The sequence below is a fragment of the Panulirus ornatus genome, chromosome 39 (assembly GCF_036320965.1).
Source record: "Panulirus ornatus isolate Po-2019 chromosome 39, ASM3632096v1, whole genome shotgun sequence".
NCBI lineage: Eukaryota > Metazoa > Arthropoda > Malacostraca > Decapoda > Palinuridae > Panulirus > Panulirus ornatus.
Genome location: NC_092262.1, coordinates 14,730,497 through 14,756,961, shown reverse-complemented (window position 1 = coordinate 14,756,961; position 26,465 = coordinate 14,730,497). Strand labels below are relative to the sequence as shown.

The window sequence follows — 26,465 nt, the reverse complement described above, 5'->3', positions numbered from 1 at the left end:
GCTAGGTAGCTTGGTCTTTTCGAAGACATTGTTGGAATCTGTGATGACGGTACGGGGAAACCTAAGTTTCTACTTCTGCGCCCCGGCAACTACATGCATCATGTCGCTTGGCCGTGCACGTGCGAATCGTAGTATTAGTGTTCGACACAAATGCCGCCGAAGAAGCAGCAGGAGCCTTCTTCAATGCCATTAGATCTAGTCTAATGACATCACTATTGTCTCTTTTTGAAGACCTTCTCCGTATGAAACAGTCATGGAACATTTGCTGTGGCACGGGGTAGAAGACGCCTGACTGCGGAAGTAATAAGAAGTCTTGTAAGGCTTTTCCTGGTGTGAGTGCTGGCTGCCTTCCTCCGTCGCCTTCAATGCAACGCCTTTCTTGGTTTCATGGGAATCGCTCTCTAATAGTTCCCAGGACGTTCTAAAGGGGCAAATGTATCGGAGGAGCGATCGATGGTCCATAGGTAATGTGTAGCGCCTGGCCCTACGCTACTTGCCTAGTACTCAACGCCTAGAAGAAGTGGTCGACGTCGAGAAAAGTTCTGCATGGAAACATATCTAGGTAGCTTGGTCTTTTCGAAAACATTATTGTTTTGCGAGATAACTGTACGGGGAGACCTAAGTTTCTACCTCGGCAAGTACATACATCATGTCGCTTGGCCGTGCGTGTGCGAATCGTAGTATTAGTGTTTGAACCCAATGCCACAGACGAAGCTGCAGGAGTCTTCTTCAATGACATGAGACCCAGTCTAATGACATCATTGTTGTCTCTTTTTGAAGACCTTCTTCGTATGGAACAGTCACGGCACATTTGCTGTGCTACGAGGGAGACGACGCCTGACCGCTGAAGTAATAAGTCTTGTAAGGCTTTTTCCTGGTAGAGGTAGACCTACGAATCGCACGCGCACGGTCAAGCGAAAAGACATGATGTATGCAGTTGCCGAGGCAGAAGTCCCCTCTTAACGTCTCATCATCATTATCATAAATATTGGCTGGGGCGGGTGTCATCACAACATCCCGCCAATTGTTAAAACAAGGAGAAAATCCCATCTTGGGGAATTTTCAGGAAATGTTCTGCATTCAAGGCGACGGGGGACACGACGCCTGACCGCGAAATTAATACGAAATCTTGTAAGGCTTTTACTGGTGTGAGTGCCCCCTGCCCTCCCCGTCGCCTTCAATGCAGCACCTTTCTTGGCTTCATGGTAATCGCTCTCTAATAGTTCCCAGGACGTTCTAAAGGGACAAATGTATCGGAGGAGCGATCGATGGTCCATATGCAATGTATAGCGCCTGGCGCTACTCTACTTGCCTAGTACTCAACGCCAAGAAGAAGTAGTCAACGTCGAGAAAAGTTCCGTCAAATGCAAACCTAGCTAGGTAGCTTGGTCATTTCGAAGGCATTATTGGTTTGAGAGATGACGGTACGGGGAAACCCAAGTTCCTACCTCTGCGCCTCGGCAAGTACATGCATCATGTCGCTTGGCTGTGCACGTGCAAATCGTAGTATTAGTGTTCGAGCCAAATGCCGCCGAGGAAGCAGCAGGAGCCTTCTTCAATGCCATTAGATCCAGTCTAATGACATCATTGTTGTCTCTTTTTGAAGACCTTCTCCGTATGAAACAGTCATGGAACATTTGCTGTGGCACGGGGTAGAAGACGCCTGACTGCGGACGTAATAAGAATTCTTGTAAGGCTTTTCCTGGTGTGAGTGGGGGCTGCCTTCCTCCGTTGCCTTCAATGCAACGCCTTTCTTGGTTTCATGGTAATCGATCTCTAATAGTTCCCAGGACGTTCTAAAGGGGAAAATGTATCGGAGGAGCGATCGATGGTCCATAGGTAATGTGTAGCGCCTGGCCCTACGCTACTTGCCTAGTACTCAACGCCGAGAAGTAGTCAACGTCGAGAAAAGTTCCCCCAAATGCAAACCTAGCTAGGTAGCTTGGTCATTTTGAAGGTATTATTGGTTTGCGAGATGACGGTACGGGGAAACCTAAGTTTCTACCTCTGCGCCTCGGCAAGTACATGCATCATGTCGCTTGGCCGTGCGCGTGCAAATCGTAGTATTAGTGTTCGACCCAAATGCCGCCGAAGAAGCAGCAGGAGCCTTCTTCACTACCATAAGACCCAGTCTAATGACATCATTGTTGTGTCCTTTTGAAGACCTTCTCCGTACGGAACCGTCACGGCACATTTGCTGTGGCACGGGGTACACGACGCCTGACTGCCGAAGTAATAAGAAGTCTTGTAAGGCTTTTCCTGGTGTGAGTGCGGCCTGCCTTCCTCCGTTGTCTTCAATGCAGCGCCTTTCTTGGTTTCATGGGAATCGCTCTAATAACTTCCAGGACGTTCTAAAGGAGCAAATGTATCGGAGGAGCGATTGATGGTCCATAGGTAATGTAAAGCGCCTGGCACTATCCTACTTGCCTAGTACTCAACGCCAAGAAGAAGTGGTCGACGTCGAGAAAAGTTCCGCCAAATGCAAACCTAGCTAGGTAGCTTGGTCTTTTCGAAGACATTGTTGGTTTCTGTGATGACGGTACGGGGACACCTAAGTTTCTACTTCTGCGCCTCGGCAACTACATGCATCATGTCGCTTGGCCGTGCACGTGCGAATCGTAGTATTAGTGTTCGACCCAAATGCCGCCGAAGAAGCAGCAGGAGCCTTCTTCAATGCCGTTAGATCCAGTCTAATGACATCATTGTTGTGTCCTTTTGAAGACCTTCTCTGTACGGAACCGTCATGGAACATTTGCTGTGGCACGGGGTAGAGGACGCCTGACTGCGGAAGTAATAAGAAGTCTTGTAAGGCTTTTGCTGGTGTGAGTGCGGCCTGCCTTCCTACGTCGCCTTCAATGCAACGCCTTTCTTGGTTTCATGGTAATCGCTCTATAATAGTTCCCAGGACGTTCTAAAGGGGCAAATGTATCGGAGGAGCGATCGATGGTCCACAGGTAATGTGTAGCGCCTGGCCCTACGCTACTTGCCTAGTACTCAACGCCAAGAAGAAGTGGTCGACGTCGAGAAAAGTTCTGCATGGAAACATATCTAGGTAGCTTGGTCTTTTAGAAGACATTATTGTTTTGTGAGATAACTGTATGGGGAGACCTAAGTTTCTACCTCGGCAAGTACATACATCATGTCGCTTGGCCGTGCGTGTGCGAATCGTAGTATTAGTGTTCGAACCCAATGCCACAGACGAAGCTGCAGGAGTCTTCTTCAATGCCATGAGACCCAGTCTAATGACATCATTGTTGTCTCTTTTTGAAGACCTTCTCCGTATGGAACAGTCACGGCACATTTGCTGTGCTACGAGGGAGACGACGCCTGACCGCTGAAGTAATAAGTCTTGTAAGGCTTTTTCCTGGTGGAGGCAGACCTACGAATCGCACGCGCACGGTCAAGCGAAAAGACATGATGTATGCAGTTGCCGAGGCAGAAGTCCCCTCTTAACGTCTCATCATCATTATCATAAATATTGGCTGGGGCGGGTGTCATCACAACATCCCGCCAATTGTTAAAACGAGGAGAAAATCCCATCTTGGGGAATTTTCAGGAAATGTTCTGCATTGAAGGCGACGGGGAACATGACGCCTGACCGCGAAAGTAATATGAAATCTTGTAAGGCTTTTACTGGTGTGAGTGCCGCCTGCCCTCCCCGTCGCCTTCAATGCAGCACCTTTCTTGGCTTCATGGTAATCGCTCTCTAATAGTTCCCAGGACGTTCTAAAGGGACAAATGTATCGGAGGAGCGATCGATGGTCCATATGCAATGTATAGCGCCTGGCGCTACTCTACTTGCCTAGTACTCAACGCCAAGAAGAAGTGGTCAACGTCGAGAAAAGTTACGTCAAATGCAAACCTAGCTAGGTAGCTTGGTCATTTTGAAGGCATTATTGGTTTGAGAGATGACGGTACGGGGAAACCCAAGTTTCTACCTCTGCGCTTCGGCAAGTACATGCATCATGTCGCTTGGCCGTGCACGTGCAGATCGTATTATTAGTGTTCGACCCAAATGCCGCCGAAGCAGCAGCAGGAGTCTTCTTCAATGCCATTAGATCCAGTCTAATGACATCATTGTTGTCTCTTTTTGAAGACCTTTCCGTATGAAACAGTCATGGAACATTTGCTGTGGCACGGGGTAGAAGACGTCTGACTTCGGACGTAATAAGAAGTCTTGTAAGGCTTTTGCTGGTGTGAGTGCGGCCTGCCTTCCTACGTCGCCTTCAATGCAACGCCTTTCTTGGTTTCATGGTAATCGCTCTATAATAGTTCCCAGGACGTTCTAAAGGGGAAAATGTATCGGAGGAGCGATCGATGGTCCATAGGTAATGTGTAGCGCCTGGCCCTACGCTACTTGCCTAGTACTCAACGCCAAGAAGAAGTGGTCGACGTCGAGAAAAGTTCTGCATGGAGACATATCTAGGTAGCTTGGTCTTTTAGAAGACATTATTGTTTTGTGAGATAACTGTACGGGGAGACCTAAGTTTCTACCTCGGCAAGTACATACATCATGTCGCTTGGCCGTGCGTGTGCGAATCGTAGTGTTAGTGTTCGAACCCAATGCCACAGACGAAGCTGCAGGAGTCTTCTTCAATGCCATGAGACCCAGTCTAATGACATCATTGTTGTCTCTTTTTGAAGACCTTCTCCGTATGGAACAGTCACGGCACATTTGCTGTGCTACGAGGGAGACGACGCCTGCCCGCTGAAGTAATAAGTTCTTGTAAGGCTTTTTCCTGGTGGAGGCAGACCTACGAATCGCACGCGCACGGTCAAGGGAAAAGACATGATGTATGCAGTTGCCGAGGTAGAAGTCCCCTCTTAACGTCTCATCGTTATCATAAAAATTGGCTGGGGCGGGTGTCATCACAACATCCCGCCAATTGTTAAAACGAGGAGAAAATCCCATCTTGGGGAATTTTCAGGAAATGTTCTGCATTCAAGGCGACGGGGGACACGACGCCTGGCTGCGAAAGTAATATGAAATCTTGTAGGGCTTTTCCTGGTGTAAGTGCCGCCTGCCTTCCCCGTCGCCTTCAATGTAGCACCTTTCTTGGTTTCATGGTAATCGCTCTCTAATAGTTCCCAGGACGTTCTAAAGGGGAAAATGTATCGGAGGAGCGATCGATGGTCCATATGCAATGTATCGCGCCTGGCCCTACGCTACTTGCCAAGTACTCAACGCCGAGAAATAGTCAACGTCGAGAAAAGTTCCCCCAAATACAAATCTAGCTAGGTATCTTGGTCATTTTGAAGGTATTATTGGTTTGCGAGATGACGGTACGGGGAAACCTAAGTTTCTACCTCTGCGCCTCGACAAGTACATGCATCATGTCGCTTGGCCGTGCGCGTGCAAATCGTAGTATTAGTGTTCGACCCAAATGCCGCCGAAGAAGCAGCAAGAGCGTTCTTCACTACCATAAGACCCAGTCTAATGACATCATTGTTGTGTCCTTTTGAAGACCTTCTCCGTACGGAACCGTCACGGCACATTTGCTGTGGCACGGGGTACACGACGCCTGACTGCCGAAGTAATAAGAAGTCTTGTAAGGCTTTTCCTGGTGTGAGTGCGGCCTGCCTTCCTCCGTTGTCTTCAATGCAGCGCCTTTCTTGGTTTCATGGGAATCGCTCTAATAACTTCCAGGACGTTCTAAAGGAGCAAATGTATCGGAGGAGCGATTGATGGTCCATAGGTAATGTAAAGCGCCTGGCACTATCCTACTTGCCTAGTACTCAACGCCAAGAAGAAGTGGTCGACGTCGAGAAAAGTTCCGCCAAATGCAAACCCAGCTAGGTAGCTTGGTCTTTTCGAAGACATTGTTGGTTTCTGTGATGACGGTACGGGGACACCTAAGTTTCTACTTCTGCGCCTCGGCAACTACATGCATCATGTCGCTTGGCCGTGCACGTGCGAATCGTAGTATTAGTGTTCGACACAAATGCCGCCGAAGAAGCAGCAGGAGCCTTCTTCAATGCCGTTAGATCCAGTCTAATGACATCATTGTTGTGTCCTTTTGAAGACCTTCTCTGTACGGAACCGTCATGGAACATTTGCTGTGGCACGGGGTAGAGGACGCCTGACTGCGGAAGTAATAAGAAGTCTTGTAAGGCTTTTGCTGGTGTGAGTGCGGCCTGCCTTCCTACGTCGCCTTCAATGCAACGCCTTTCTTGGTTTCATGGTAATCGCTCTATAATAGTTCCCAGGACGTTCTAAAGGGGCAAATGTATCGGAGGAGCGATCGATGGTCCATAGGTAATGTGTAGCGCCTGGCCCTACGCTACTTGCCTAGTACTCAACGCCTAGAAGAAGTGGTCGACGTCGAGAAAAGTTCTGCATGGAAACATATCTAGGTAGCTTGGTCTTTTAGAAGACATTATTGTTTTGTGAGATAACTGTACGGGGAGACCTAAGTTTCTACCTCGGCAAGTACATACATCATGTCGCTTGGCCGTGCGTGTGCGAATCGTAGTATTAGTGTTCGAACTTAATGCCACAGACGAAGCTGCAGGAGTCTTCTTCAATGCCATGAGACCCAGTCTAATGACATCATTGTTGTCTCTTTTTGAAGACCTTCTCCGTATGGAACAGTCACGGCACATTTGCTGTGCTACGAGGGAGACGACGCCTGACCGCTGAAGTAATAAGTCTTGTAGGGCTTTTTCCTGGTGGAGGCAGACCTACGAATCGCACGCGCACGGTCAAGCGAAAAGACATGATGTATGCAGTTGCCGAGGCAGAAGTCCCCTCTTAACGTCTCATCATCATTATCATAAATATTGGCTGGGGCGGGTGTCATCACAACATCCCGCCAATTGTTAAAACAAGGAGAAAATCCCATCTTGGGGAATTTTCAGGAAATGTTCTGCATTGAAGGCGACAGGGAACATGACGCCTGACCGCGAAAGTAATATGAAATCTTGTAAGGCTTTTACTGGTGTGAGTGCCGCCTGCCCTCCCCGTCGCCTTCAATGCAGCACCTTTCTTGGCTTCATGGTAATCGCTCTCTAATAGTTCCCAGGACGTTCTAAAGGGACAAATGTATCGGAGGAGCGATCGATGGTCCATATGCAATGTATAGCGCCTGGCGCTACTCTACTTGCCTAGTACTCAACGCCGAGAAGTGGTCAACGTCGAGAAAAGTTACGTCAAATGCAAACCTAGCTAGGTAGCTTGGTCATTTTGAAGGCATTATTGGTTTGAGAGATGACGGTACGGGGAAACCCAAGTTTCTACCTCTGCGCTTCGGCAAGTACATGCATCATGTCGCTTGGCCGTGCACGTGCAGATCGTATTATTAGTGTTCGACCCAAATGCCGCCGAAGCAGCAACAGGAGTCTTCTTCAATGCCATTAGATCCAGTCTAATGACATCATTGTTGTCTCTTTTTGAAGACCTTCTCCGTATGAAACAGTCATGGAACATTTGCTATGGCACGGGGTAGAAGACGTCTGACTTCGGAGGTAATAAGAAGTCTTGTAAGGCTTTTCCTGGTGTGAGTGCGGCCTGCCTTCCTACGTCGCCTTCAATGCAACGCCTTTCTTGGTTTCATGGTAATCGCTCTCTAATAGTTCCCAGGGCGTTCTAAAGGGGAAAATGTATCGGAGGAGCGATCGATGGTCCATAGGTAATGTGTAGCGCCTGGCCCTACGTTACTTGACTAGTACTCAACGCCAAGAAGAAGCGGTCGACGTCGAAAAAGTTCCGCCAAATGCAAACATATCTAGGTAGCTTGGTCTTTTCGAAGACATTATTGTTTTGCGAGATAACTCTACGGGGAGACCTAAGTTTCTACCTCGGCAAGTACATACATCATGTCGCTTGGCCGTGCGTGTGCGAATCGTAGTATTAGTGTTCGAACCCAATGCCACAGACGAAGCTGCAGGAGTCTTCTTCAATGCCATGAGACCCAGTCTAATGACAACATTGTTGTCTCTTTTTGAAGACCTTCTCCGTATGGAACAGTCACGGCACATTTGCTGTGCTAAGAGGGAGACGACGCCTGACCGCTGAAGTAATAAGTCTTGTAGGGCTTTTTCCTGGTGGAGGCAGACCTACGAATCGCAAGCGCACGGTCAAGGGAAAAGACATGATGTATGCAGTTGCCGAGGCAGAAGTCCCCTCTTAACGTCTCATCATCATTATCATAAATATTGGCTGGGGCGGGTGTCATCACAACATCCCGCTAATTGTTAAAACAAGGAGAAAATCCCATCTTGGGGAATTTTCAGGAAATGTTCTGCATTCAAGGCGACGGGGGACGCGACGCCTGACCGCGAAAGTAATATGAAATCTTGTAAGGCTTTTGCTGATGTGAGTGCGGCCTACTTTCCCCCGTCGCCTTCGCTGCAGCACATTTTTGGATGTCATGAGAGTCGTTCTTAGTCTTCTCCGAAGGAGTCCCCAAAGAGGATATTCCTCTTTTTTCCAATATCTACACACGGCTTCTGACTCCTTCGGCGCGCCAAGAGCAAATGCCTCTTTCTTAAGCGACGACCGTAACAAAAAGGAGTCTTCTGAGCGAGCAGCAAATTAAATGTTAGTTGTTCTCCAATGTTAATATCACACTCCTTGGGCATTGCAATACTTGTCACGTGTGCGCAAAAGCAATATCAAGTTGAATTATGTTACTATAGAGGCACAGAAGTTGATGGACAGAAAGTGAATAAAGCATGGCTGATTTGTTTGAGGTCGGTCAGTCGGTCGTTTGCTTAAGAAGGTTTGTGAAAGTACGGGGGACCCGAGTTTTTACCTGGGCGCCTCGGCAATTATATACATCATGTCGCTTGGCCATGCAGGTGCAAATCGTAGTATTAGTGAACTGCCCCAATGCAGCAGCAGCCTCCTTCAGTGCAACCTCCTCCTGAACGAGTCAAAAACGAAGGCAACAAAAAAGAATCCAATGGCATGCATACAATGGTGTGTATGTTCCATGCGATAATGTAGAGAAACAATTACCCGAAAGATGACCACACATAGGCGCGTGTCGTTGTTTGATTTTTTCGCTTTCTCGGATAGCATGCGTCCCTGCTTCACTCGAAGCAGGCAGCCAAAATCCGATGGCATGCATACATTGGTGTGTATGTTCCATGGGATAATGCAGAGAAACCATTACCCGAAATATACCACACAGGCGCGTGTCGTTGTTTGGGTTCTTCGCTTTCTGCTTCAGTCGAAGTAGGCAGTCAGTCAAGACAGACTGGTGGTGGTTGGTGTTGTAGTGAGTGCATGTATGCTATGAGAGGTTCGGTGGCGTCATCCAGCCTCGAGCGTCTTACACCGGTGCAGCAGCAGCCGCCCAAATGATTATTATGACTTGGTGGTAGTAGCAAGTCAAGCTGGTGTTAGCCAGACCCAGAGAGACAAAGCATGTATGCACCTTTGGGGCGGGGTGCATGCATGTGGGTCGGTCACAGGATAAGACATGCATTTCACGGGTCTTCCATGAGCATATTCATATGCTTGTCTCAAAGATTAAGCCATGCAAGTGTAAGTACAAGCATCCTCCTTCAATGCACATGCTCTGCTTTGTATGTGTACTGTTAGCAAATGCCTCGTCATCTAAATAGTGACGCTTATGAATGAGTTAAAGTGATTCCCAATGCCCTTGTCTACTATCTAGCGAACCCACAGGCAGGAGGACGTAGGGCCTGCGCTAAAGAGCGGGGAAAGAAGATCCTGTCGAGTTTTACTCTAGCATGATATTGTACAGGGAGATCTAAGTTTCTACCTCGCCGCCTCGGCAACTGCATGCATACATCATGTCATGTCGCTTGACTGTGCGCGTTTCTGCGGATCGTAGGTCTTTCTGCTCTACCCCAAGCTGTTGTTGGTGTTGGCCAGGCCCATATACCAAAGAAGATGCACTTAGGGGCAGTGCTCGTGGGCCGGTCACAGGATAAGCCATGCATTGATTCTATGATGATGATTACGGTCTTGAAACCTACTGTTGTTGGTGTTGGCCAGACCCAAAGACAAATGATGTACTTAGGGGCGGTGCATGTGGGTCGGTCAGAGGATAAATCAGTGGTGGAGCAGTGTGAATAGCAATAGCTGCTGAAACACGGAGCAAGTTAAGAAGACCGCCGGATGATATCCTAGGCCTTTTCGAAGACATCCTTCTCCATATGGAACCGTCACGGAACATGTTGCGGCACGGAGTAGACGACGCCTCAATGTGGAAGTAACAAGTCATGTAAGGCTCTTCCTGGTGTGAGCGCAGCCTGCCTTCCCCCGTCGCCTTCAATGCAGCACATTTTTGGATGTCATGGGAATCGTTCTTAGTCTTCTCAGAAGGAGTCCCCAAAGCGGGAATTCCTCTTTTTTTTCCTATATCTACCCAAGGATTCAGACTCCTTCAGCGCGCCAAGAGCAAATGCCTCTGAGCGACGACAGTAACGAAAAGGAGTCTTCTGAGCGAGCAGCAAATGAAATGTTTGTTGTTCTCCAATGGTTATATCGCAATCCTTGGGCGTTGCAAATACTTGTCACGTGTGTGCAAAAACAATATAAAGTTGAATTATGTTACCATAGAGGCATAGAAGTTGATGGACAGAAAGTGAATAAATCCTGGCCGATTTGTTTGAGGTGAGGTGAGGTGAGGTCGGTCGTTTGCTTAAGAAGGTTTGTGAAAGTACGGGGGGACCCGAGTTTCTACCTCGGGAAGCACATACATCATGTCGCTTGGCCTTCGCGTTTGCTAATCGTAGTATTAGTGAACTTCCCCAATGCAGCAGCAGCCTCCTTCAATGCAACCTCCTCAACGAGTCAAAAACGAAGGCAACAAAAAAGAATCCGATGGCATGCATACACTGATGTGCATGTTCCATGGGATAATACATAGAAACAATTACCCGAAAGATATCACACATAGGCGCGTGTCGTTGTTTGAGTTTTACCGAATCGAGAACGAGCTCTCAATCTGTCAATCCTTCCGGTGTCTGGGCCTGGTGAGTTTCCCAGTGTTGAGTCAAATTAAGCCGCAGGCTCCACTCCTGGTGGTGCCCTTACGCCAATTCCTTTAAGATTCAGCTTTGCAACCATACTTCCCCCGGAACCCAAAGACTTTGGTTTCCCGGAAGCTGCCCGCCGGGTCATGGAAATAACTCTGACGGATCGCTGGTCAGCATCGTTTACGGTCAATAAAAGATCTATTCTGGATAAAACAACCTTATGAAATATATTGGTGAACAATAACTTTCAAAACCTTTCAAAACAAAGCAAGGGTAGCGACAACGTAGGGAGGAGCAGTAACAACTAGCTCTGAAAGAACGACTACAGCTCCGAATATGTCAGTAGTTGGCACGCGACAGAGTCGAAACACCAACGATTGCACATTGTCCTGCGCAATATCGCTGCGCATGTAGTTATGGCTACCACCGCTACGGAGTAGTGATGGCTTGCCTAACTGAGGTATTCGAGCATGTTGATCCTTTGGAATTCTTATTTTCTTTTAGCTAAACTCCGTATATGCAAGGTTATATTAGCGAGACGAATATAACGAGGTTTTATTGCTGTTTTGAAACAGTCTTAGAGAATTGAAGAGTTTTACACAACTAAGGCCGCCAAGCACCTAAAATTCGCAAATCATAAAACAGCAAAGAACCCAACATTTACCAGAATTTGCGAAGCCCAGTTCTAAGGTTTGAAAGCCAAGCAGAATGCACGGGTCAGCGAATCTCATTAGCTTTGTCTAACTATGAACTAGACAGACGCACTAGAGGAAACCCTCCCGCTTAACACTGCGCCAGCGACGGGGCTGGTCTCTAACAATGTTCAGATTGAGCCACTGAAGGTAATACACTACTTTGATCCCAGCGCTGAGCACACGGAAACATAACGCATTGCACAAATTTTAAAAAACACCTCTATAAGCACTGTTCCACACTTAAAAAGCAATAAAAATATGTCTACCAGACAGCACTTCACATATGTTCAATAAACACACACTAAATTTGAATATAGTCATACTCGTTGAAAACGAAAATACATGTAGTAATATGCAGAGTCAGTTAATATTTCATATAATTTTTTAAAGCGAAATACAGGATATTGCGAACACACACATAAAGATGAAACAAGAGAATATATGCAATTATTAGAATAAGGCTCAAATTGAGGTAAATTAATCTTATAATGTTTGCCTGAGTAAAGTGAATAAAATGAATGCCAAATACAACACTTGTTAACATCAAAAACGGTGCAAAAATTTATATCAAAAACTCAAATAAGACCTACATGGTGATGAAAAGCGTATAAAGCCATTGCTTGTGAACATAAAATCGTGCATTTTTGAGAACTTACGGAAATTAATATACTTTTTTGTATTTGCAAAAAAAAAATTTTTAAGCTTCTGCATTTTAGATGTTATGCGATACCTTCATTCTAATAAAAATATGCTTCGTACTATTGGGAAAACAGGTCTATCTTTGTACGTTTTTCTTCTGCAAAATTTCATATTAGCACAAATTATCCCTTTTATAACCACTGTTTCCATATTGTACCGAAATATTTCCTTCCAATTCCTTCATATAAACCATTATTACTTTTTTGGGTACAGTAAGTCTACCGAAGTTACCCATACTTTCTCCTTCGTATATATACCCATAATCTTATGCTGAAGGCTTGTGAAACTGAACAATGTTTTTTCTTTCTATATTTGTGGTATATGTATACAATTATAGCGTCATTCTCCTTCGCGGATAAAAAAAAATCTTATTTCCAAACCATCAACTACGATGATCGACTTGTGACATTCATCCCCATTCATTATCATAATCAAAATGTACCTCGGACATTTCAGTTGGAGAGGGTGTGATATCTATAAAGCTGAGGTAGGTGAAGGCTGCAAGTGGTTAATGCAAACCACTGAACCAAGTGCTGCAGTAGTACGGTTAAGTATCTGAGCAGCAAGATATATTCTTAACTGAACACTGGTGATATCAATTCTGCAAATAGGTTACAATTATGCCACACGATTTCCCCGTTATAATACGATATTTGCATCAACACTCTTGCCTGTCCTTCTCGTAAGCAGGATATTGATACACTCCATCATTCGTCAGCGGTAAAGTTGGCCGATACCGAAATTATCAATCTCTCTTCACTGACGAGTTTTCGTTCGTATCACACTGATGCGTTGTGTGAGGTTCGACATTCAATATATGAAATATATTGAACAATAAATTTCAAAAACCCTTCAAAACAAAGCAAGGGTAGCGACAACGCAGGGAAGAGCAGTAACAACTAGCTCTGAAAGAACGACTACAGCTCCGAACATGTCAGTAGCTGGCACGCGACAGAGTCGGAACACCAACGATTGTACATTGTCCTGCGCAATATCGCTGCGCATGTAGTTATGGCTACCACCGCTACGGAGTAGTGATGGCTTGCCTAACTGACGTATTCGAGCATGTTGATCCTTTGGAATTCATATTTCATTTAGCTAAACTCCATATATGCAAAGTTTTATTAGTGAGACGAATATAACAATGTTTTATTGGGCTCAATAATGTTCAAAACTTGCCGTTTTGAAACAGTCTTAGAGAATTGAAGCGTTTTACACAACTAAGGCGTCAAGCACCTAAAATTGGCAAATAAAATATCAAAGAACCCAACATTTACCAGAATTTGCGAAGCCCAGTTCTAAGGTTTGAAAGCCAAGCAGAACGCAAGGGTCAGCGAATCTCATTAGCTTTGTCTAACTATTAACTAGGCAGACGCACTAGAGGAAACCCTCCCTCTTAACACTGGTTATTGGCCCACAAAATAAAAAGAGCTTGTTGTTCGGGCTCTCAAGAGGCTGGCTGCCAGTTTTGACCCCTTCGAAAGGCAAATGAGAACGGTAGAACTAAGTTTCAGAACCCACGACCCAATGAAGTTCGCTGGCAACGAAGCAACGGTGTCCGCGCATTTGCGACTGCTGCGGGGCTGGTCTCTAACAATATTCAGAGCGAGTCACAGAAGATAATACACTTTACTTTGATCCCAGCCCTGAGCACACTGAAACATAAGAACGCATTGCCCTAAGTTTAAAAATCACTTCCTTGTAAACACTTCGAGTGAAAAACACCCCTATAAGCACTGTTCCACACTTAAAAATCAATATGTATGTCTACCAGACGGAGCACTTCACATATGTTCAATAAACACACAAAATTTGAATATAAGTGAATAATTCAAAGAAAACAGTGAAGTTAAACGGAAGATAGGAGGGCTGAAAGAAGAGTGTTGATCATGGCATTCTAAACGAAACCAAAATGGCGTCCTAACTAGGAGCTGTGTAATCTTCCTACGTATTGATACGTCGAATAAAAGCTTAAGCAAGCCCCACTTGTCAAGGAAAAATGCACAGAAACATTGACTTAGTGCTAAGGAAAGTCTGACTTGCCAAAAAGACGAATAGACACCAAGACATAAGGCAACACAGACTGGAAATACAGCGCGTAAGAACACATCCGTCTTTGGAACCGACTCAGAAGACTAAAAATGTCGGCCGAGCTCAGGTACCGTCAAGGAGGTACCACCCTCCTTGACTCGACGGTTTATCGCCCTATCAAACTTGCACGTGAAGGAGGTACAACCCTCCTTGACTCGACGAAGGTTTACCCCACCATCAAACTTGCACGTGAAGGAGGTACAACCCTCCTTGACTCGACGAAGGTTTACCCCACTACCAAACTTACACGTGAAGGAGGTACAATCCTCCTTGAAGCAAGACGAGTGCTGTCATGACGGCTTCCTCCCTCCCTCTTGCGATGTCAGTAGACGACTGAGGGTGACGTGGTCCTCGACGGTGGTGGGAAGGTCATCATATCCAACCCGTTGTTTGACTGGAATTATGGAAATGAACGGTGTCTTAATTTCTATTTCAACTTGAACATATTACGGCATATTTCAATTAAGTTAAATTACGACATGTATATAACATCTACCAGTCTTTATTTGTGGGTTATGATAGAGCTGAAGTCATGGGTACATTATAGATTAATCTATTATCATCCATCTTTGAATATTTGCTTAAAATGGGTGGCAACTACGAGGACAAAAACCTCACTAGCAATGTTATCCTTACATTTCTTGTTCTGTGAAAATTTAGGGTAAATATAATGCAATCGGATGTCATCATTTACCAGCAAAAGGAGCTTCAAAAGCTGGTCTCTTATTGTTTGTATACTGCAAACATAAAACTAAAGTAGTCATTATTCCCATGTTGAGCTAAACTGCCGATTGAGGCAAATAACCATATAACTAACAACCTATATGGCCTATAAGCCTAATTCCATAACTTTTATTATCTACGTAATACCTTCAATATGAAAATGAGGTTATAATAATGACAAATATTTCCAAATATATTGCCTACTTCATTGTTATCAAAACTTAGCCATACCCATATATAGTTACCTGCGAACAGACACTTCGGATTTGACTGCTAATAAACTCCGATGCAGGTATTTCATTCTCTATACATCATTCACCATTGCTGCCATGTTCCACTCCTTTTCACACACTGAGCACACGGAAACATAACGAATTGCACCAAGTTTAAAAAACACTTCCTTGTAAACACTTCACCGAGTGAAAAACACCTCTATAAGCATTGTTCCACACTTAAAAAGCAATAAAGATGTATGTCTACCAGACACAGCACTTCACATATGTTCACTAAACACAAAATTTGATTATAAGTGAATAATCCAAAGAAAGCAATGAAGGTTAACGGAAGATAGGAGGACTGAAAGAAGAGTGTTGATCATGGCATTCTAAACGAAACCAAAATGGCGTCCTAGCTAGATGTGTAATCCTTCCTATGAATTGATACATCGAATAAAAGCTCAAGGAAGCCTCACTTCTCAAGGAAAATGCACAGAAACATTGCCATAGTGCTAAGGAAAGTCTGACTTACCAAAAATAAGAGTAGACACCAATACATCAGGCAGCACAGACTTGAAATGCAGAGCGTAAGAACACATCCGTCTTAGGCACCGACACAAAGAAGACTAAAATGGCGGCAGAGCTCAGCAGCAAGAAACATATACAAAGAAGCGCAATTTCAGACTTTGACATACTAATTTTTGTGACGCTTGCAGTAACGCCATCTGGGGGCGAATCAAGAACTATTCGAAAACGGGAAACAGAGCTTAACTATCAAAGAAAACGAGGACCTTAAAAGTAATTGCAAGATATTCAAATCTGCCATAATTTCTGCAGGGAATAGAGTCCTTTATTGTACTTTGTGTGGTATAAATGTTATGTTTTGCCTTAGCAATGATAAGACTTAATACAAACTGACATTATGTTAACTTATATAAAATTCTTTGCTAGTGCTGATATGAATTAGTAATTAAGTATACATGTCATGATCCTATCTTCGGTTTGTGCTGGTAATTTATGGTAATTTAGATTTCCCTAATACTCTTACATTTCACCTTATTCTTGAATATTGTGATAAAAGGAAACAAATTATCATGTGATATTCATTTGGTGCAATACAGTATTGAAAATACATATCAGAACATTTTTTTCACCTTGTGATAGACTGCATGTACATGCGTACACACATGCATGCAGTAATACAAAATAGGATATCAAAGTGTAACTGTGTGAAATGCATGCATATGGAAATTCACATATAAAATACAACACCTGTTAATAACATCAAAAACGGTGCAAAAATTTATATCAAAACAACTCAAATAAGACCTACATGGTGATGAAAAAAGTATCAAGCCATTGCTTGTAAACATACGGTAGTGCATTGTTGAGAGCGTACGGAAATTAATATACTTTTCTTTAGTATCTGCAAAAAATGTTTAAGCTTCTGCATTTTAGATGTTATGTGATACCTATTATGCTTCGTACTATTGGGAACAACAGGTCTATCTTTGTACGTTTTTCCTTGCAAATTTTCATATCAGCAAAATTATCCTTTTATAAACCAGTTTCCATATTGATACGAAATATTTCTTCCAATTCCTTCATATAAACCATATGACTTTTTTTTGGGTACAGTAAGGTCACCGAAGTTACACATACTTTCTCCTTCGTATATAGACCCATAATCTTATGCTGAAGGCTTGTGAAACTGAACAATGTTTTTTCTTTCTATATTTGTGGTATATGTATACAATTATAGCGTCATTCTCCTTCGCGGATAAAAAAAAATCTTATTTCCAAACCATCAACTACGATGATCGACTTGTGACATTCATCCCCATTCATTATCATAATCAAAATGTACCTCGGACATTTCAGTTGGAGAGGGTGTGATATCTATAAAGCTGAGGTAGGTGAAGGCTGCAAGTGGTTAATGCAAACCACTGAACCAAGTGCTGCAGTAGTACGGTTAAGTATCTGAGCAGCAAGATATATTCTTAACTGAACACTGGTGATATCAATTCTGCAAATAGGTTACAATTATGCCACACGATTTCCCCGTTATAATACGATATTTGCATCAACACTCTTGCCTGTCCTTCTCGTAAGCAGGATATTGATACACTCCATCATTCGTCAGCGGTAAAGTTGGCCGATACCGAAATTATCAATCTCTCTTCACTGACGAGTTTTCGTTCGTATCACACTGATGCGTTGTGTGAGGTTCGACATTCAATATATGAAATATATTGAACAATAAATTTCAAAAACCCTTCAAAACAAAGCAAGGGTAGCGACAACGCAGGGAAGAGCAGTAACAACTAGCTCTGAAAGAACGACTACAGCTCCGAACATGTCAGTAGCTGGCACGCGACAGAGTCGGAACACCAACGATTGTACATTGTCCTGCGCAATATCGCTGCGCATGTAGTTATGGCTACCACCGCTACGGAGTAGTGATGGCTTGCCTAACTGACGTATTCGAGCATGTTGATCCTTTGGAATTCATATTTCATTTAGCTAAACTCCATATATGCAAAGTTTTATTAGTGAGACGAATATAACAATGTTTTATTGGGCTCAATAATGTTCAAAACTTGCCGTTTTGAAACAGTCTTAGAGAATTGAAGCGTTTTACACAACTAAGGCGTCAAGCACCTAAAATTGGCAAATAAAATATCAAAGAACCCAACATTTACCAGAATTTGCGAAGCCCAGTTCTAAGGTTTGAAAGCCAAGCAGAACGCAAGGGTCAGCGAATCTCATTAGCTTTGTCTAACTATTAACTAGGCAGACGCACTAGAGGAAACCCTCCCTCTTAACACTGGTTATTGGCCCACAAAATAAAAAGAGCTTGTTGTTCGGGCTCTCAAGAGGCTGGCTGCCAGTTTTGACCCCTTCGAAAGGCAAATGAGAACGGTAGAACTAAGTTTCAGAACCCACGACCCAATGAAGTTCGCTGGCAACGAAGCAACGGTGTCCGCGCATTTGCGACTGCTGCGGGGCTGGTCTCTAACAATATTCAGAGCGAGTCACAGAAGATAATACACTTTACTTTGATCCCAGCCCTGAGCACACTGAAACATAAGAACGCATTGCCCTAAGTTTAAAAATCACTTCCTTGTAAACACTTCGAGTGAAAAACACCCCTATAAGCACTGTTCCACACTTAAAAATCAATATGTATGTCTACCAGACGGAGCACTTCACATATGTTCAATAAACACACAAAATTTGAATATAAGTGAATAATTCAAAGAAAACAGTGAAGTTAAACGGAAGATAGGAGGGCTGAAAGAAGAGTGTTGATCATGGCATTCTAAACGAAACCAAAATGGCGTCCTAACTAGGAGCTGTGTAATCTTCCTACGTATTGATACGTCGAATAAAAGCTTAAGCAAGCCCCACTTGTCAAGGAAAAATGCACAGAAACATTGACTTAGTGCTAAGGAAAGTCTGACTTGCCAAAAAGACGAATAGACACCAAGACATAAGGCAACACAGACTGGAAATACAGCGCGTAAGAACACATCCGTCTTTGGAACCGACTCAGAAGACTAAAAATGTCGGCCGAGCTCAGGTACCGTCAAGGAGGTACCACCCTCCTTGACTCGACGGTTTATCGCCCTATCAAACTTGCACGTGAAGGAGGTACAACCCTCCTTGACTCGACGAAGGTTTACCCCACCATCAAACTTGCACGTGAAGGAGGTACAACCCTCCTTGACTCGACGAAGGTTTACCCCACTACCAAACTTACACGTGAAGGAGGTACAATCCTCCTTGAAGCAAGACGAGTGCTGTCATGACGGCTTCCTCCCTCCCTCTTGCGATGTCAGTAGACGACTGAGGGTGACGTGGTCCTCGACGGTGGTGGGAAGGTCATCATATCCAACCCGTTGTTTGACTGGAATTATGGAAATGAACGGTGTCTTAATTTCTATTTCAACTTGAACATATTACGGCATATTTCAATTAAGTTAAATTACGACATGTATATAACATCTACCAGTCTTTATTTGTGGGTTATGATAGAGCTGAAGTCATGGGTACATTATAGATTAATCTATTATCATCCATCTTTGAATATTTGCTTAAAATGGGTGGCAACTACGAGGACAAAAACCTCACTAGCAATGTTATCCTTACATTTCTTGTTCTGTGAAAATTTAGGGTAAATATAATGCAATCGGATGTCATCATTTACCAGCAAAAGGAGCTTCAAAAGCTGGTCTCTTATTGTTTGTATACTGCAAACATAAAACTAAAGTAGTCATTATTCCCATGTTGAGCTAAACTGCCGATTGAGGCAAATAACCATATAACTAACAACCTATATGGCCTATAAGCCTAATTCCATAACTTTTATTATCTACGTAATACCTTCAATATGAAAATGAGGTTATAATAATGACAAATATTTCCAAATATATTGCCTACTTCATTGTTATCAAAACTTAGCCATACCCATATATAGTTACCTGCGAACAGACACTTCGGATTTGACTGCTAATAAACTCCGATGCAGGTATTTCATTCTCTATACATCATTCACCATTGCTGCCATGTTCCACTCCTTTTCACACACTGAGCACACGGAAACATAACGAATTGCACCAAGTTTAAAAAACACTTCCTTGTAAACACTTCACCGAGTGAAAAACACCTCTATAAGCATTGTTCCACACTTAAAAAGCAATAAAGATGTATGTCTACCAGACACAGCACTTCACATATGTTCACTAAACACAAAATTTGATTATAAGTGAATAATCCAAAGAAAGCAATGAAGGTTAACGGAAGATAGGAGGACTGAAAGAAGAGTGTTGATCATGGCATTCTAAACGAAACCAAAATGGCGTCCTAGCTAGATGTGTAATCCTTCCTATGAATTGATACATCGAATAAAAGCTCAAGGAAGCCTCACTTCTCAAGGAAAATGCACAGAAACATTGCCATAGTGCTAAGGAAAGTCTGACTTACCAAAAATAAGAGTAGACACCAATACATCAGGCAGCACAGACTTGAAATGCAGAGCGTAAGAACACATCCGTCTTAGGCACCGACACAAAGAAGACTAAAATGGCGGCAGAGCTCAGCAGCAAGAAACATATACAAAGAAGCGCAATTTCAGACTTTGACATACTAATTTTTGTGACGCTTGCAGTAACGCCATCTGGGGGCGAATCAAGAACTATTCGAAAACGGGAAACAGAGCTTAACTATCAAAGAAAACGAGGACCTTAAAAGTAATTGCAAGATATTCAAATCTGCCATAATTTCTGCAGGGAATAGAGTCCTTTATTGTACTTTGTGTGGTATAAATGTTATGTTTTGCCTTAGCAATGATAAGACTTAATACAAACTGACATTATGTTAACTTATATAAAATTCTTTGCTAGTGCTGATATGAATTAGTAATTAAGTATACATGTCATGATCCTATCTTCGGTTTGTGCTGGTAATTTATGGTAATTTAGATTTCCCTAATACTCTTACATTTCACCTTATTCTTGAATATTGTGATAAAAGGAAACAAATTATCATGTGATATTCATTTGGTGCAATACAGTATTGAAAATACATATCAGAACATTTTTTTCACCTTGTGATAGACTGCATGTACATGCGTACACACATGCATGCAGTAATACAAAATAGGATATCAAAGTGTAACTGTGTGAAATGCATGCATATGGAAATTCACATATAAAATACAACACCTGTTAATAACATCAAAAACGGTGCAAAAATTTATATCAAAACAACTCAAATAAGATCTACATGGTGATGAAAAAAGTATCAAGCCATTGCTTGTAAACATACGGTAGTGCATTGTTGAGAGCGTACGGAAATTAATATACTTTTCTTTAGTATCTGCAAAAAATGTTTAAGCTTCTGCATTTTAGATGTTATGTGATACCCTCATTATGCTTCGTACTATTGGGAACACAGGTCTATCTTTGTACGTTTTTCCTTTGCAAAATTTCATATCAGCACAAATTATCCCTTTTATAACCAGTTTCCATATTGTACCGAAATATTTCCTTCCAATTCCTTCATATAAACCATTATTACTATTGTGGTACAGTAAGTCTACCGAAGTTATCCATACTTCCTCCTTTATATATACCCATACTTTTATGCTGAAGGCTTGTGAAACAAATTTTTTTTTATATATATATCTTTGTGGTATATATTGAGAGGGTGAAGGCATGTACAGAGCATCAGATTGGGGAAGAGCAGTGTGGTTTCAAAAGTGGTAGAGGATGTGTGGATCAGGTGTTTGCTTTGAAGAATGTATGTGAGAAATACTTAGAAAAGCAAATGGATTTGTATGTAGCATTTATGGATCTGGAGAAGGCATATGATAGAGTTGATAGAGATGCTCTGTGGAAAGTATTAAGATTATATGGTGTGGGACGCAAGTTGTTAGAAGCAGTGAAAAGTTTTTATCGAGGATGTAAGGCACGTGTACGTGTAGGAAGAGAGGAAAGTGATTGGTTCTCAGTGAATGTAGGTTTACGACAGGGGTGTGTGATGTCTCCATGGTTGTTTAATTTGTTTATGGATGGGGTTGTTAGGGAGGTGAATGCAAGAGTTTTGGAAAGAGGGGCGAGTATGCAGTCTGTTGTGGATGAGAGATCTTGGGAAGCGAGTCAGTTGTTGTTCGCTGATGATACAGCGCTGGTGGCTGATTCATGTGAGAAACTGCAGAAGCTGGTGACTGAGTGTGGTAAAGTGAAAGAAGAAAGTTGAGAGTAAACGTGAATAACAGCAAGGTTATTAGGTACAGTAGGGTTGAGGAGTCAAGCCAGTTGGGAGGTAAGTTTGAAATTGAACCAGGGCATGTGAAGCATTTGGGGTAAACCATGGAAAGTTCTGTGGGGCCTGGATGTGGAAATGGAGCTGTGATTTCGGTGCATTATTACATGACAGCTAGAGACTGAGTGTGAACGAATGTGGCCTTTGTTGTCTTTTCCTAGAGCTACCTCGCACACATGAGGGGGGAGGGGGTTGTTATTTCATGTGTGGCGAGGTGGCGATGGAAATTAATAAAGGCAGACAGTATGAATTATGTACATGTGTATATATGTATATGTCTGTGTATATATATGTATACGTCGAGATGTATAGGTATGTATATTTGCGTGTGTGGACGTGTATGTATATACATGTGTATGTGGGTGGGTTGGGCCATTCTTTCGTCTGTTTCCTTGCGCTACTTCGCTAACGCGGGAGACGGCGACAAAGCAAAAAAAAAAAATGTATACAGTTATAGTGTCATTATCCTTCGTGGATAAAAAAAAAAAAATTTCCAAACCATCAATTTCTACGATGATCGACTAGTGACATTCATCCTCATTTATTATCCTATCAATCAAAATGTACCTCGGACATTTCAGTTGGAGAGGGTGTGATATCTATAAAGCTGAGGTAGGTGAAGGCTGCAAGTGGTTAATGCAAACCACTGAACCAAGTGCTGCAGTAGTACGGTTAAGTATCTGAGCAGCAAGATATATTCTTAACTGAACACTGGTGATATCAATTCTGCAAATAGGTTACAGTTATGCTACACGATTTCCCCGTTATAATACGATATTTGCATGAACATCCCTGCCTGTCCTTCTCGTAAGCAGGATATTGATACACTCCATTCGTCAGCGGTAAAGTTAGCCGATACTGAAATTATTAACTTCTCTCTCTTCACTGACGACTCTTCTTTCGTATCACACTGATGCGTTGTGTGAGGTTCGACATCATGAAAACAATATACATAAACACAATCAACCATTCAAATATTTCATTGCAATCGTTATCAAACGTTAATCGTTCCTTACAGCTGGAAAGACAAAATATATTGGCGACATGAACAACCTTCATAACAACGTGAATAAATCAAACATACATACATTTTCCTCCACATATCGTAAAAGTATACATTGTCTTATGCTTATTATTGACACTTATATGTATTAAGCAATAATAAACCAATCAATTTATAAAGACAAATGAAACCCAATTTTTAGGTACAATTTAATACACCGCCCAGCCTACAGAGTTCCTGAAAGGCGTGGACGTGGTTCGGTAGTTGATGGCTAGTCATCTTGTCTCCTGGTTGCCAGGTGTACACCATTTTTGCCCAAACATGTTCAATGATAATTTGGTCTGTTCATTGCTGGCTTGTCCAGGAGCTACAGGGTGTCTTGTTCCTAAGTACCAGCGTTGAACGGCACGAGCAGTGTGGACGGGGCACCTATCGTTAATAGAAATGACAGGCCCGGCATGGAGAGGTAAACTTCTCGCCCGCAGAGACGGTAGAAACGTTCCTCCAGCACTTACTGGAACAGTCGTTGCAGTGAAGCAACCTCCAATGTGGAAAACGTCACCCAGGCCATGTAATGTCACTCCTCTACATGAAACAGGTAAAGTGATATGAACGGGCCTCCTCGCTCATGCTGGCTCGGTCATATGTGCCTGCGAAACATTATGATTTTAATGCTTATTGTAGTGATTCGGCAAGATTTATATCAATATGGTTTATAAACAGTACATCAAATCAACTTTTGGTTACCAACATGAATTTCTGGTTACTATAACTATGCCGTTCTAAGTCTTTGAACAACAACAAGCTCTCAACATCATATCGGTTACAGTTCCTCCTCCAGCAGTGAACCTTACCAGGAGAGTTGGATATACACATCTCCTCCGTGAACACTGCTTCAGACCAGATTCTGTTTCACTCAGAATGTGCTGTTCCCTCAGGCGTTCTATCCTCGCGGGAGTTCTGTGGTGTGTTCCTTTGTCGTGCAAAATTAGCCTGCGGCTCAACGGAAAAACGTCTTATGCCCATCACGTTCGCTGGAGGGGGTTACCTCTGCCGCTCATGTTCTCTCTACCAACAATAAAACACAACCATGTTCACAAAGAATGGACACTCAGTTCCCTGAATTGAAAATCTAAATTTCAATTATCAAGTTTAGATAGTTATAAGCCTAATTTCATAACTTACAATCGACGTAATACCTTTAATATGAAAATGAGGTTACAATAATGACAAATATTTTCAAATATATAGCCTACTTCATTGTTAATCAAAACTTACGCATACCCATATATAGTTACCCGCGAACAGACACTTCGGATTTGGCTGATGATAAACTCCGACGCAGGTATTTCATTCTCTATACATCATTCACCGTTGCTGCCATGTTCCACTCCTTTTCACACACTTATAGCTTACATTAAGTCGTTAAGGTTACCGCTCTCCAACCTTCTATTCCACTTCATGGTGTTGGTGGACAGGTCAACTTCATGTGCGATGCCCAGTATGGAGAACACATTATCAAGGAGAGAGATCATGCGACCTCTGAGTACCAACCTCTCATCTCTCCGATTCACCCTAGCCTACCTCGATGTGGTCCAGTAGACGAGCTACCGTTCCCCGGCCAGCCGACCCTACCTACCTCGCCGTAACTCAGTACAGAAGCCACCACTCACCTGCCATTTCTGGGCTACCTCACCGCGACCCAGTATAGAGGCCACCACTTCGCGGCTGACCGAACCTAAACCTACCTCACAATGATCCACTTTGGTATCCACCACTCACCCGCCTATTCTAGCCTACCTCACCTTGACCCAGTGCAGTACCTCCCCGCCCACCCGACCGTAGCCTATGAAAAGCTTACCTAACCTCCCAAGCAGCGGATAATTATAATGGAATTGTGCTATTATTATTGTGGTCTGCTGGTGTGAGAACGGATGAAGTGACCACGTATAGGGGAGGTTAGGCAGTGGGGGCGAGCTCTTACCACAATTTATAATTTCTTTCACTGGCAACACGAAACTTCAAAAGGACCCAGTGGTCTGTTACTGTTTGAATTTTGCAAATCCAAAAGAAAGAACGTCATTCGGATGAGCTAAACTATCAATTTACCAAAACCATTTTAACTAGAGTAACGTCTATGGCGGGTTACACGTTCCAGGATGAACAATCATAAGCTGTCACCTGAGTGAATTGCAATATACTTCGAAGTCTCTGTCTACAGAGTTCATTGTTCTCTACATTTTCTAGCAGTTGTAATTACATTAAGTACACCTAACTATAGTTCACCACTCACTCTACATTAGTTACAACCATAAATCTCTAAATGTTACTCTTACCTGACTAGAAATAAGACCTTTGTTTATGCAGAAATCAGTCAACTCCGAGCCGGGAGCACGAAGCCAGCTGGCAAATACCGAGCTGGCGACCAGTCACCTGTGGTCACATATCCTCACCTTTCCACCACCACAAGACTTGTGTCAGCAAATTGAGTTTTACCCAGAGTGTCTCAGTGACCAGATTCTTACCTCTTCTCTAGTACCCTGAAACCTCCTCCACCACTACACTTGCCGGAACCCTTAACGCGTTACTGTCACTCACCACAACAACCCAGGAATGAACGTATGAACCAGAAACATGATCTTCGATCCCGCAATAAACGCGCTCGTCCGCCATCTCGAAGCAGAAGCGAGGCTTCATTGTATCGCAAAGCGTTGTCTCAATCCAGTGAAGTGACTTGCATGGCCTTTTATCATTTTGTAACGTTCGTTTTTGACTATACACTTACTAATATTCCATGTATTCGTGCTACATACACGTTACTAAAAAATCTATGCAGGAAAATTATTTTTGTTGCATAATAAAGAATATATATTGTAAAGGTGAATCCGTCTATGTCAGTGCCAGTGTAACAATTCGGATTCAGACATCGTCCACGTTTATAATGTATTCCGACTCTTCTGACATCAGTCAATTTCTAAACAATGTTTTACTTGTTTGTCTTTCTATGGTCAACCACGACTGAAAAAAAAACTAATCTTAAGAACACATTTTGTCCTTGATGGAAATTCAACATTTTTATCACTATTATACATAGAACATCTGCCAGGACGGCCGTAGCCAGGACTAACAACCTATTTCACCATTTTCCACACTCACCATAGAAAGTGGAATTGCGTCGATTATTATTATTTATTTTTTTTATTATACTTTGTCGCTGTCTCCCGCGTTTGCGAGGTAGCGCAAGGAAACAGACGAAAG

At 43.1% G+C, this 26,465-nt stretch overlaps 3 long non-coding RNA genes across 3 annotated transcripts; all 3 read right to left on the bottom strand.

Moving 5' to 3' along the window:
- Positions 1-10,707: 10,707 nt before the first annotated feature.
- Positions 10,708-16,081, bottom strand: LOC139761205 (uncharacterized). Its single transcript, XR_011715479.1, has 2 exons — positions 15,909-16,081; positions 10,708-14,832 (listed from the first exon to the last, which is right to left on the bottom strand). It is a non-coding gene; the product is annotated as an uncharacterized lncRNA (long non-coding RNA).
- A 1,556-nt stretch (positions 16,082-17,637) lies between these two features.
- Positions 17,638-20,535, bottom strand: LOC139761203 (uncharacterized). The gene is made up of 2 exons (XR_011715478.1): positions 20,363-20,535; positions 17,638-19,286 (listed from the first exon to the last, which is right to left on the bottom strand). It is a non-coding gene; the product is annotated as an uncharacterized lncRNA (long non-coding RNA).
- Positions 20,536-23,402: 2,867 nt separating this feature from the next.
- Positions 23,403-25,818, bottom strand: LOC139761202 (uncharacterized). Its single transcript, XR_011715477.1, has 3 exons — positions 25,733-25,818; positions 24,062-24,273; positions 23,403-23,857 (listed from the first exon to the last, which is right to left on the bottom strand). It is a non-coding gene; the product is annotated as an uncharacterized lncRNA (long non-coding RNA).
- Positions 25,819-26,465: the final 647 nt, after the last annotated feature.